The 13,769-nt window shown below is 42.7% G+C and overlaps 1 long non-coding RNA gene across 1 annotated transcript; it reads left to right on the forward strand.

Moving 5' to 3' along the window:
- Positions 1–271: 271 nt before the first annotated feature.
- Positions 272–2,498, forward strand: LOC136790841 (uncharacterized). Its single transcript, XR_010831594.1, has 3 exons — positions 272–562; positions 1,886–1,932; positions 2,422–2,498. It is a non-coding gene; the product is annotated as an uncharacterized lncRNA (long non-coding RNA).
- The last annotated feature ends 11,271 nt before the right edge of the window (positions 2,499–13,769 follow it).

Below are 13,769 nucleotides of genomic sequence, written 5' to 3' on the forward strand. Positions count from 1 at the left end.
GCCATGGTCTGCCCCCACCAGGAATTATCACGGGCACCCTGCTGGTGGGGGCACGAATTTATGAGTACAGCACACGTCCTGGGGCACTTGTGGCACTCGTATTGATATAAACGAGGTTTCTGCCAGGGCCTAGACTATGCCAGAATTTATGATGATACACCCAGCCACGCAAAACCCTTTCTCTGTCCCAGTGTGACCATTCTTGTTTCCTTGGCTTGCTGTGAGCCACTGGGGAACCCTGCCACTTCCCACCTGATGATAGTGACCTCCTTCAAAACATGCTTCGATATGTATATATATCATATATATACGCACACATATATATAAAGTATCTCGCACAGTCATGCTGTTATCTTGCCCTTTTTTTTTTCTTTTTCTTGTTCAGATTGTGCCATAAACTCCTGGAGGCTGAAACCTTTTTAGCAGCTGGTGTGCAGCATCCAGGTGCCCTGATCTCAGCAGGGACTTCTGCGTGCCGCTGTGATTGAGATGATCAGACAGCTTGCAGAGTGCTGAGATTCGGGCAAGGAAGTCTGCAGCCAACTCAGAATTCAAGGCAAAAGTAAGATTTTAAAATGTTAGAGCAAAGAGACTTCGGTTCTGCTTAGCCAGTCCATGCATGCAGGGCAACATGGCTTTTCGTATTATTATTTAAATGTTGATGGAATTTACTCTTTCCAAACTAGACTTTACAGCAATTGACACTTAATTGGCAGCCCATCCAGGGTGGTGAAAACCTCTCAAGCCAAATATTCCCTGGACAGACTTTTGCAGCCCTGGCTGTACTGCTTTATCACACCCACACTCCCATTACCTAAGAGGACAGTTAGGCTTGTGGTGTACCAAAGCCACAAAAAGCAGTCAATTAACTTGTTAGCTTGAGTCAATAGAGCAGATTGTAATTAGTTTGGCAAACAGGCCAAGTTAACATGATAGCACGCCGCCTCTGCTGTAAACCTTGAGCCAGAGCTAGAATAAGGAGAAGGGGGACCTGTCTGCCTGTCTGCCTGCAGACACTTAGAGCACTACCACTGCTCTGCTGCCTTGCCATTTACTGACCTCATCTCTTTGAAGGGCATTTATTTTATTTTATTTTATTTTATTTTATTTTATTTTGTTTTGTTTTGTTTTGTTTTGTTTTGTTTTGTTTTGTTTTGTTTTAATTTATTTTTATTTTTATTAATTTTATTTTTATTATTTTTATTTTTATTTTTAATTTAATTTAATTTTATTATTTTAAAACCCTTGTCCTGCATGCTGAGGCATTTAGGTGCTACTGTTGGACCGTGGGATGGCAAGTACCCTGTGGCCACCTCTGCCCAAGGCAGGAGAAGGCTCTGGGCTGCAATCATGAGATGCAGGCAGAGCTGCATCCAGCACCCTGCGTGCTGCAGGCCACACTAAGCACACACATATTTCATGGAGCCCCCTGACTCCAGATTTGTTGCTATCAAACTGGAGGATGTAAACTAAAACCACATAAAGTCGGGCCAAAATGACTCCGGGAACAGCCCATGGAGTGGTGATTCCAGTGTCTGGGCCCCACCTCGGTGCTGTTTTGGGGGACAAAAAGCAGGGGGTGAACTAGGCTGATGTTACTACAGCTGTGGGATTCAGTACTCAGGAAAAAATCCGCTCTTCCACAGTATCTTCTACCAGATGGTCTCAACCCATTTTGGTGTCAAAACCAGACCAAGTGGAATTGGTTTCTGCTGAAATGTTCCTTTATTCTGGAAAAAGAGAAGAAAACAAATCTTCGGTGTGTTTTAGACTGCTTTTTTTTTTTTTTTTTTTTTAATTTAATGGAACTTTTTCAAGTGGGAAAAAAGTCATCTGTCATTTAAAAAATCACACTTTTCCCCCAATGTTTTTCTGTCTTTTTCAGATGCCACCAGCGGAAAAGAGTTCCAAAATTGTGGACAGCATGAAGAGGTAAAATCATCCTTTTAGACGTGCTTCACATTTTTAAGAAAATAAATTTTCTGTCTGCTTTACCTCTATTTTTTTTTTTCCAAAGGAGATGAGAAACTCTGTAATAATTAAAAATTCCAAATGAGAGGTGTTAGTGAAATGCTACTTTTCCACAATAAGCATTCCTGTGGAAATTATGAGTGAAGTTTAACTATTGCCTTTGCACGTGAGACTAAGAGATGAGACCATTCATTCCCTCTTGTCCCTTCATTACAAACCTGAGTAAAGAGTCCCTCTCCATCCTTTTTATACATCCCCTGTAAGTATCATAGTAATTGCCTGGATTTTTCTTCTCCCTCCTGTGCTCCTCCCTATTCATGCTCCATCAGGACTCATCTCCTTGCTTGCTGGTTTGTGTTGCCCCTTCTGCACTGTTCTGTTGATGTGAAATGCACCTTCACTGCACATTATTTTTCCTGCTCCTCTGATTCAAACCTTCCCTTTGCACAGGCAACAAGACGTGAGACCGGGAGGGCTTACATTGCAGAAGGAGGACTCAACAGATGGCCCCATATGTCTCACCTTAGGTATTTCAAGGATGCAAAGAGCTTTTGAAAAATGCTTGTTCTTGGAGCTGAGCAAAAATATGAGCGGTGATAATAATAAGAGGAATGCTTATAATAAAATAATAAATACTAATATTAAATGAATGCATTAACATAAAACCAATAAAAATAATAAGAAATGAACAACGGTGCAAAGCTCTGAACAGGATAGATCTCTGAGCAGATCTATCTGCTTTCAAATCACATAGTGTTATTTACTCCAAGTACCCTCATAAGTTTTCCGAGAGGAAAAACATAAGGGAGGGAGGTGTTTTTCTATCTCAGTCACAAAGGGAATCTGCTGAATATGACCTAGGCATTACTGTTTTACTGGTCTGCAAGTGCATGTACTGCATGCTTGTACCAGGTCCTCAGCAGATGTAGCAGGGGATGCCCAGTGCCTGCAGGCAGGATGTTTTTTCAGGTGGTCTCTCCGTAAGGTAAGGCATTTCCTGTCTGCTGAGATGCGGAAAATGACAGCATGGAGTTTTACTTTGACTTTGCCGGGTTGCCATGAGGCTATGTTCACATTAGTGAGTGGTGTGGCAGGAGCTGGGGGGGGCTCTGTGGCCACTCCGGCTGCCTCCGTGGTGTGTTTCATCTCCAAAGCAGGAGACGGCAGCTGTGAGCAGAGCTATTATCACTTGCTCCTAATTTATAGCCAAGGGCTGATCCCTAAATTCCTAAAAGCAAGGGGTTAAGATGATTTATTCACTGGAAACATTCACAGGCTTGCGCTGAGAGCTTTTATCATAATTACAGGTGTAAAATGTCAGTGTCCATAATTTTTCAAAGAAATTGCACAGATTACGTTTCTCTTCAAAACACGCCAAGCATTTTATGTGTGAATTTAGTACTTTAAAAATGGAGCTGACTGACAGCCCTGCAAGCCTGAATTTTCTCTGTATCCCAAAAAAAAAAAGCACACTTACCCAGTCTGGCCAGACCACTTGCAAGGAAGGATTTTTGTTGCCGTGATTCCTGAACGACTCCATCTGGCTCTGCCCAAACAATGCCCACCAGCCCTGGAGATTTTTCCATTGGGAACAGCCATGAAGCAGATCAGGACCCCAGGTACTACATGGCAGTGAGGGAACAGCTATGGGATGTCCACAAAGTGGGGCTTCATCACCAAGAAATAAAACATCCAGGCCCTCAGGGGATCTATACGGGGTCCTTTGGAGTAGACTTACAAGACAGGACTTACTAGCAGGGACTTAAAAATTGCATCAGAAGAAAGGGGAATGGGACAAAGCCCTCAAGGGTCACATAGCTTGATTTGAAGGTGGCCAGCAGCCTCTCAGCTCCATTCAGAGATATACCACTGGCAGACCTGCTGATTGCTCCCTCTGGCTGTAGGCTGCTTTGTCAGATGGCAGTGGCCTGTCCTGTATGATTCATTGTCCCACGTCTGAGAACGGCTCCCAGATAAAACTAACACCTCCTCAAGAGATAGTAGAGTCTTCCTGCCACCTGAACTGCTGACTGCAGGATATGGTGATAATGGAGAGGAGAGGAGCAGTATTTCAGGTTTCTTCTCGGTGTCATGGACTCTGGGAAACGGATGAGGTGGAGTGGTGGTGAGGATTTAATTCTCCACCAGGGAGTGGTGGTCTCTACTGTGAGAGCCATGCTAAAATCCACAGCGAGAGTAGAATAGTGTGCATGTAGAAATTAAAAACAAACAAACAAACAGAAAACAAAACTAGAGTGTCAATTACCAGTGGGCTTTCCTGGTAAAGCCACCAATGACTTTTACCACTGTTGAGTTCAATGCTTGCTAAGTATCCCCTGGCACAGTTGTAGAACCCCATAATGCACCTTAATACACCTTTCTGCTCTTCAGGCCACCTCAATATCTCTAAAACTCCCCATGGTCATCTCGTTTTTCAGTCAGCTCCTCAAAAGATGGAGTAGATGTTTGCACTATCGGGAACTCTGTCCTATCGGTTTGGCTAACTCAGGACTCTGCAGACGCATTTTGGAGAGCTTTGTGTCCTCCAGTTTGATCCAGTGACATGTTCACTCATGTATCTCAGGAGAGATTAGCACAGCCTAAGAGTCTGAAAATTTCCCTAAGAACTAATCTGCATTTTCCTGCTCCAACCCATCCTTCCTCTATCCCTGTTTCTCCTTATCTCCATCCTGTGAAACTCAAGAAATGGTCAAAAAAACAAAAATCAAAGACCTTGGAAAAGAAGCCTGGAAGACTCTCTACTGAGGTAGAGGCCAGGCTTTAATACAGAGGGGTTGGCACAGAGTTGCATTTGAAGGAAATGAGTCCCTTTCCAAGCTGTACTAAGGATTTTGAGACCATATAGCCACTGAAAACCTTAGATGCCACCAGCTGCAAAATGACATAATACTGGAGCTGTTGGCCACCAGACCATGTGGAGTTTTGGGTAAGGTCTTGGTTTAGAGATGCTATGGAAGGACAAGGAAATTGGTTTTACTGTTTGTGCTCATGTGGGAGGATTTGAGAGCTCATGGTTTACTTGGATTTTGGATAGTCCTGTTCGCTGCAACACAGCAGCTCCTTTGCTGTAGTGCTGTTCACCATGCCAATTAATTTTCCCACGTTTCATCTCACCCACTATCTGAGAAAACAGGGCAGAAATAACAAACCACTTCCAGGGATCTGATTAATTTGTCTCAGTTTGCAAAGGGCTTTGAAATCCTCGGGAGTGGGTGGTTAAAGAAGTGATGTTAAATGAGAGATGATTTTCATCACAAGTTTCCTCTGGGAAAATGGTGAAGTTCCTTATCCTCTTTTGCTACTGTTTCCTTTTGAAAGATGGTATTTCTCTACCTCACAGAATAAGTATGAGAAGAACTTTGACATTCTGGAGTTGAGGACCAAGTCTATGCTCACAGAAGACAGCTATTGCACTTCTGGGTCTGTTGGCAAGGATTACAGCCTCATTTGAAGCAGTGCTGAAGTCATATAAAACCTCATAAAATAAAAATGTTAAAAGCCCCAAACAAAGCTCTTTATTTATTGTTTGTGTGCAATTAGAGCCCTGGCAGAGAAAAAAGCATTACTCCTCAGGAAATTACCTTCTTAATTTCAGGTTAAAACCGGACATCTTGCTGAGAGCTTGTGAATGGACGGTTTCCAAATTCCATCTTCTGCACCACAGTATTTCATTCCTGACGCGTGAGAGAGCAGTCTGCTTGATGGAGCTGAGGGTGGGGAGGAGATATCCATCGATCAATATTATAACACCGGTGCATTATCTCAGTGACTGCGGAGGCCCCTGGAGGGATAAACAGTGATTTGTAGATCACCAAAGGACGTTTCCATTAAAGTGCTGTTAGGTCCTGAATAGGGAACCTGTAAAAATGACATTGTGGTCATCCATAGTTGTCCTCCCTGGGTGACTTTATGGGAATGTGCAAATATGGAGAGGGAGTTTGTGCCATTCAGCACCACTAGCTTGGCCTGAGATCAGCCAGGTCCTATCATCATTGCCACTAACACAGCTTTGTGCAAGTGGTTCCAGGGAGAGAAGCAGGTAACGCATGAACTGGAGCAGAAGACAGTTCATTTGCCCAGAGATGTGCTCGTGAATTCAGGTCCTTCCATGAGAACTGGGAAAGTCCTGAGAGTTTGTTAAATAACTGTGTGCACAGCCTAGTTTTAAATGGCAACTCTCTTTTTTTTAGGTTCTCTGAGGCTTCGCGAAGTGTTAATTGTAATCTTCCCCATTAGTTGAGGCAGCAATTTATCTTTGTTTTCATCTACTGCTGATTTTCAGGAATCTTATACAAACAGAACACTATGAAGAGAAGAGAAAATGTTAGATGAGTTTGAATGAGAAAGGTATTTGAAATCTTTGAGGAAGACAGTGCCACCCACATACACACGACAGTAAGATCATATAAGCTCTGCATCCCTGTAAGACTAAGCTAAAAGATTTTGGACCTATTAAATCCTATTATGAACATTTCAGGCTAGATCTGGCCTCCTGCTAACCTTTCAACCTTTCTTTCCCAGCCTTTTAAACAATTTTTCCATCCTGATGTTCTTAGTGCATTTAGCACTTGTCAGATTAACAGTGTTCCTCCTAGACTGATGCCTTTGCACCAATTTAAAGAAGCCGATTACTCTTAGATACTTCACTTTAGCTTTCTCATACCATTTCCTTTATTTGTCCATAAACACTGTGTCTACTTTAACCAATCTTTAGCTGTTTTCGATATCTCTTCACTGAAATCCTTGATGCATTGTACTGTTCTTACCAAGAGCCAGATACCAACCTCCTCAGATGGCACCAGGGCACACAGGGACCTGGGGAATTGATGGTGGGATAGCTCGGGGTAGCTCATGGGTGGATGAAGGTGACAGATCCCAGCGGTCCCAGTTTGGTACTGGGGGATGGAGGTGGGTGGTGCTGGGACACCACTGGTCCAGGTTAGTCCCGAAGGGCTGGCCTTGGCAGCGATGGGACTTGCTGCTTCCAGCCAGAGATGCAGCTAACTCTTGTGTCTGCGCAGCGTTGCTCCATCCAGCCCACCACAGCTGGGCCATCCAAGGAAGAACAGGAACACCAGCTGCACTGGCTGGACACTGTGGCCTAGACAGCATCAGCAGCACCTGGTTTTTGTGGCAAAGGCAATCTGCTGTCTACTCAGCCTGGAGGAGGACTGGATACAACTGCAGAGATGTGGTTTGTTCCGTTTTCTTCCAAGCTACTGTGTGACCTTGGGTTTGTTTTTCTACTTTACATGTGCCGCCAGCTTTTGGTCCTGTCGTTGCAGATGTGAGCAAAGATGATCCCTGAATCCTGCAGAATTTCAGGCTCTGACTCCCACATAGCGACTGATACATTTAAATATACTAATTTAAATATACTGCAGCTACTTATGTAAATACCCTTGGGATTTACAGTAGCTATGCTACGTTGCTTTAGTTATTAGACTTTGGATTACAGCAGTAGTTAGACATTCTTGGAATAAAAATCTATTCAGCTGCCTGGTCTTGCATAATTACAATATTCTGTTAATAGCCTGTTGTTTAGATTTATTAAAAAGCAGAAATAGATTAAAACAAAACAAAACCAAACCCTTGTTCATTATTTTACTTTTACAAGTGCAGCCAGTATTCCAAGGCAGATATTTCTCAGAATTGATTTAATCGAGTGACTTTCAACTGTTTCCATTATGGAAAGTCATGCTGTAAAATAAAAGAAAAAAAAAAGAGAGAAAAGAGAGAAAAGAGAGAGAGAAAGAGAGAGAGGTAGTGAGAGAGAGAGGGAGAAAGAGAGAAATAAATAAATAAATAAAGGAAGGAAGGAAGGAAGAACGAAAGAAAGAACGAAAGAACGAAAGAATGAAAGAAAGAAAGAAAGAAAGAAAGAAAGAAAGAAAGAAAGGAAGAAAGAAAGAAAGGAAAAAAGAAAGAAAGAAAGAAAAGAAAGAAAGAAAGAAAGAAAGAAAAAGAAAGAAAGAAAGAAAGAAAAAGAAAGAAAACTAAAATTTTGGGAATCTTTTTCCATCAGCATAATGAAATCCTGTTTCTATCTTCCACTAAACAAAACTACAGCTGGCTGGAAAATGTTTGGGTCTTTTCTTTGCCTTTGTATAATCTCTCTTTTTTTTGTTTGTTTTTGTTTGCTTTTTTTGTTTGTTTGTTTGTTTGTTAGAAACCTGTCAAAAGTTGAGAAGAAAACTTTTTTTTTTCCTGAAAATTATTCTGTTTTTCCTACCAACAGAGACAACGCAGCCCAGAAACTGCCCAATTTATTTAGAGAACCCCTTTTTTAAACCAATTAGCATATCTAATGGGAAATTTGACCAAGTTAATATTCCTTCCAAAACATATTTATTATGTTTAATGAGTCCATGCACCCATAGTTGAGAACTTGTGATCAAATATAATCTAGGATCCCACCGTGGAAATAGATACTCTCCAAATTATCGTTTGTCATAGAAGAGCCCTTGGGGGCAGGAGTAGAACATAAGGCAGCTGGTGCTCTTTAATTATACTCAAGCTGAGTGGAAAATGCCTTCCTTTCCTACAAATGCTTTTAAGACTTCCCTCACTGGGACAAAACCAAGATGTGGAAGTGCACATCGTTAATACTGGGAAAAGACTCCCAGCACCTTTATGCCCCAGTGTTACTGATTTGTGACTAAGAGCTCAAGAAGTTGGGCAGAAAATTACTCCTGTTCCAGAGAGCATCCTTGAAAAACTTTTTTGGGACAAACCTGCTTCCTTTCGCCATGCTCCAGGTCCTGCTGAGGCATGACACATCGTCTGTCCACGACCACAGGGGGCTTTCATGATGGACATGCATGCAGCCAAGGCTGCAGAATGACATCACTGATCGGAGCTGATAAGGAGCAGGATGCAGAATGCAAAATCACGAGCGATGTGGAGGAAGGTATCTAGAAACTATTTCCTGGTAGTAAGGCACAAAGTGCCAGTGAATAAAAGGGAAGGGGAAGAGAATGCCTTGCATTAAATATCATATAATTGTTCTACACAACTCAGAGTGAATGTTTGTTCCAGGGACTGAGAGCAGAATAGAGATTCAGAGCAAGATAGGACAGGTGTTCACATGAACAGCAACAAACCCAGTGCTCTGGAAGGGCCAAGCTCCTTTAGAAATGAGGCCAAACAACACTCAGTGTGATGAGGGCAGGTAACAAGTCCCAGCCCTCCGTCTGTTCAGACAAGATGAGAACTCTGTATTGTATTTCCCAATACTGTGACCTACCTCAATGCTCCAGATTTCTAAAAGAACCAAAAGAGGCCAGAAGTGAAGGCCATGATGAGTAACTCCTCACATCCAGGGAGCTTTCGAATGTAATGGGACTATAATCTGTTTCCATAAACACACCAATGACCTTTTTGCTCTTTTCAGAACTAAGAAATTCTTTGTCCCTCCCCTGCCTGAGCCGTCCACATCCCTGGAACATTCTTGTTTAGTCTCCTGAAATGTTATTAACATCCCCAGCAACAGAGAACCATAAATCCCTGCATCCCCCTGAACTTTACTGCACTCCTAACTGTTTGGATATTCAGTATCAACAAATCATCCCGATAAATATGATTTCTTTGATGGCATTTCATCAAAATAGTTTATGACTCTGACATTTTGAGCTTGGATTTACAGCAGCTGCAGCTTGTGCAAGACTGGCGGTCACCTTATTGAAATTTACCTAAGGAAAAAAAAAAACAGAAAAAAAAAAAACCAAACCATACAGCAGCTCCTGCCATGATAAGTTTAAATAGACTCTTCTTTTTACTTCCCACACTTTCTTGGAAAAGGCAGGAGTTTGGGGATCTGCAAGACAAACATTGGCTTTGGCTCATCCTAATCATGATGATGGTGGGATCAGGCCTCCAACTCCAAGTTCTCAAGCACATGCAGGAAGAGGTTTCCAGATTTACTTAGCTTTACTCTAATCTAACTCAGCGATGGCAAGAGGTGGTTTACCACTTGCTTCAGTGGGGAAATACTCATCTAGTTTGTATATGTCTGTTGTTGTACTCAGTTGCTCAACACTGGGAAGATTTCAAAACTTTTAAGATATAAGAGGAAAATTTTGCATTGGAAGACCTGTTTCTGCTACAGAGAGGGATTTAGGGCCACTGAAAAGGGCACTGGTGGCATGTCTACAATATATGGGTTATCTTGGTCCCTGGTGTTCAAAACCAGCTCTGAGCAGGGTAAAGAGAAAGGCTAAAGGTAAACTGGGATGTGGAGATCTGGAAATCCACAAAAGAAGAGAGGAAGGTATTTTTGCTTAAATTTTCAAGCAAGGCCCAGGAAGGAAGATAATCTGTACATGAGTGCTGAGAGGAATCTCAGGAAGAGAACAGCAATTAAATTCAAAAACAAGAAGACACTTGGGGTAGACTGACCATGAAAAAATCAGTCTGGTAGCTAGAAGCAAGCTGCGGAAACACCGCAGCAGTGAAACTGTGAAATAACCTCTCATTAGGAAACAAAAGGGCAATGAAAAGACACCTGTCTGTTTGTGAAGGGTTGTATGTGGCTGGCGTTGTGAAGCAGACAGTGACCAGACTTTATGACCCGGGCAGTCTCTTTCAAGTTTTGCAGTGTTCAGTTTTAAAAAGAATTGGATAAGGCTCTTCATGCCCAGGTGAGAAGAAACTGAGACACAGTGATCCACATCTTCACAGACAGAAAAACACTGATTTCAGATTTCAAATACTTTTGGCTAGTTAGGTTTACATTGCATGACCAAGGCCTTGTAGGCAATCCACAGCATCAGCCAGAATTCAGGTGTCAGGAACTCTCAGAAATGTGCTGAGATCCAGAAAACTATCCTCCTACTCAGAACAAACCCAGCAGAACTAAATCTGACCATAGACCTGCTCCCGTGTTTCCATGAAATATAAACACTCTCCACAGAGTCAGAGGGGTGACTCGATCCATGAGCAGGATTCTTGCCTTGTGCATTACGTGAATACCTGGAAAATTTCCAGGCTGCATCGCCACAGAGAGGAGCTTTGCTTGGAACAGGTCCTGGTGGGGCCAAGGACTGGGTGTACAGCACACCACCCCTTAGCATCACCTACAACCACCAGGAACCTTTTAGGTGTCCTGTCCTCTCATAGCGCTTCACTAGGACATGAAATGTATGCTTGAGCCAAAGCGTATTTCTTTCCCCATTGTCTAATTCTTGACCGTGATCTCTAAGACTTACATCAGAGCTTGACCCTGAGAAAACACAACTTCTTGGAAAAGGTCAGTTTGGAAGAAATAGTTATTTTTAAGTTGCCTTTTAGAAGTGTACTTGAGTAACACATAACAAAGGTATTTTTCAGGATGTCTGTCAGATTTTTAACCTACATCATGACTATAGCCTCCGTTAGAGTATCCTGGCTTTAGCACAGCCTTACAGCTAGTGCTGTTTAATGTTTCCGTCTACACAAGATAAATCTCTCTGTCTCTTTAGGGAACAGCAGTGTGATGCTCAGGGGCCTCCACTTACCTATTCCCAACTGGTTTGTGCAACAAACGTTTTCAAGACAGCCACATCGCAGAGAAGTAAATGAACATGGGGATGGGGAAACTCATTCAAAGGCTTTTTGACAGGTGGAGAAATGAAGGAAAGATGCCTTTCCTTTATTACAATCAGGAGCAAGGAGTATATATAATGGCACTACTGCTTCAGCATTCATTGTCCTCAGTTTTCTTTATGCTTTAGCTATTACCTTGTAAATGTTGTTAATTTTCCCTTTACTCCCACATGGCCTCCTTGCATAGCAGAATCACGTTTAAAAGAAGGAATACGAGAAAAAAGTAATCAGTGAATCCCATAGCAAAACTAAGCAGCTCAAATTGTAATGAAGGAAAAAGGATGAGACACTTTCTGTGTCTTGATGAAGCTGGTGGTTCAGTTCCTAACGGGCTGAAACTGCTGCAGGCAGGATTTGGCCACATCGCTGAATGGAGGGGATTAGGATGCAGCTGTGCTCTCAGGCAGCCGCACCGCAGAGTTCAACCCAAGGCAAAGTCTGGTGCTTGTCCGCGTTGATCTGCCTCCAGGTTCGGTCAGGGAGGGGGCTCGGGGGTGAGGACAGGGGACGAGGCACAGAGTTCCTATCAGGATGCAGGAGGTGTCTGATGCTGTCACAGAACCAAGCAGTCTCGACTGTGTGGATGGGACTTCTGGGCCATTCAGGCCAGAAACTAGACTAAGCCAGGTACGTGTAACATCATTAAACTAATACAGCTCACAGAGAAAATGAAAGAAAAGCAGCTGTGCAATTCAGTCATGGTAGAAGCAAAAGTGCCACATCAATAGATAGTTGTTGGTATTATTTTATTTTATTTTATTTTATTTTTATTTTTTGGACAGACTACTTTGGAAAACAAACCCTGTTTCATTTTGTTATGAACAAATAAGTTTGGCCAGTAGCAGTGCAGACATAATGTACTTGGATGGCTGAAGGTATTCAACTTAGAATTGCATTTTTAGAATCATAGAATCACAGAATATCCCGAGTTGGAAGGGACCCACAAGGATCATCGAGTCCAGCTCCTGGCACCACATTGGTCTACGCAAAAATTCAGACCATATGACTAAGAGCGCAGTCCAAACGCTTCTTAAACCCTGAACTTTTTGTTCTTATTAAAGTAATTAGATTAATAATGGCATACTGATGGTGTCAAGAACAAAACAACTGGCAAGTCTCAGGGTACACAGTAAAAAAAGTTTCTCACACTTTTCACTAGAAAATCGCTGTGGGGTGAAGAAGTTTTGAATGAATGTTTGTAGTGACCTAGCCCCAGTAATGCTCAACATTTTTAAAGTTGATCTAGAAACACACCTGTAACCCTGGAAAAGTTACAGGGAAAGTTTCTTAGCGTCAAATAATGAATAGGTCTGGGCTATCACATAGAGCTTATCTGAGTTAATAAAATGCATTTTCTTTCTGTGTAAAGTCACACGTAGGGATAAGGAAGACAGGAGGGCCACAACCAGAGAAAGACAGACTGAGAAAACAGCAACTCTTTAAAGGATTTAAGGGTCAGAGAGGACTGGCAGCTCAACGTGAGCTCCCGTTGCAAAGATTAATGGGATCCTTAAAAGCACCAGCCATGGAGCAATGACTCAGAGCAGAGAAGAGAGCGCGGTGCTGGGGAGACAGACACCGGGATTCGGTGCACTTAAAGGACAAACAAACAGAGGCAGCAAAGAAAGCAGAGAATTGGCTGGAAAAATGGAGAAAATATCTTTAAGTGAATTTGGGATTCACCTCTTAACTTCTGACACCTAAAGCTAACGTGGAGTGAATCCTGCCTGAAGGGGGTTAGAGAGCCAAAGGTTGTAAGCTAAGAGGAAAGGCATTTGGATGGCATCGCGCTGTCAGTGCCATGTTTCCACAGTGTTTGGGTGGTGACAGACGCTGCCAACCGCAGAGATGAGCCTGTCAAGGAGCAGCAGAAGCCCAAAAATGGAAACAAGAAATTCAACACATCTTTTTTTTTCTCAGAGAGAGTAAAGATGCTTGGACTAAACTCCAAGTGATGACATGAGTGAGTGACAAGTTTTGATCAACGGCACGCTAGTGGGCTTCACGCCAGGAGAAATGGGGCAACTGTGCTATGCAGGAGATCAATTTAGGTGATCCCATGGTCCCTGTCATCCTCCCACACAGCCTGCAGCTGTTTGGCTGTTAAAAGAACTGTCTCTTTCCTTCAATTAAAACCTGGTTGCCAGACCTGAAGGTCCATTGGGTACACCTGTGCTTCTACACAAAACTCCACA

This window comes from Anser cygnoides, chromosome 4 (genome assembly GCF_040182565.1).
Source record: "Anser cygnoides isolate HZ-2024a breed goose chromosome 4, Taihu_goose_T2T_genome, whole genome shotgun sequence".
In the NCBI taxonomy this organism is placed as follows: Eukaryota; Metazoa; Chordata; class Aves; order Anseriformes; family Anatidae; genus Anser; species Anser cygnoides.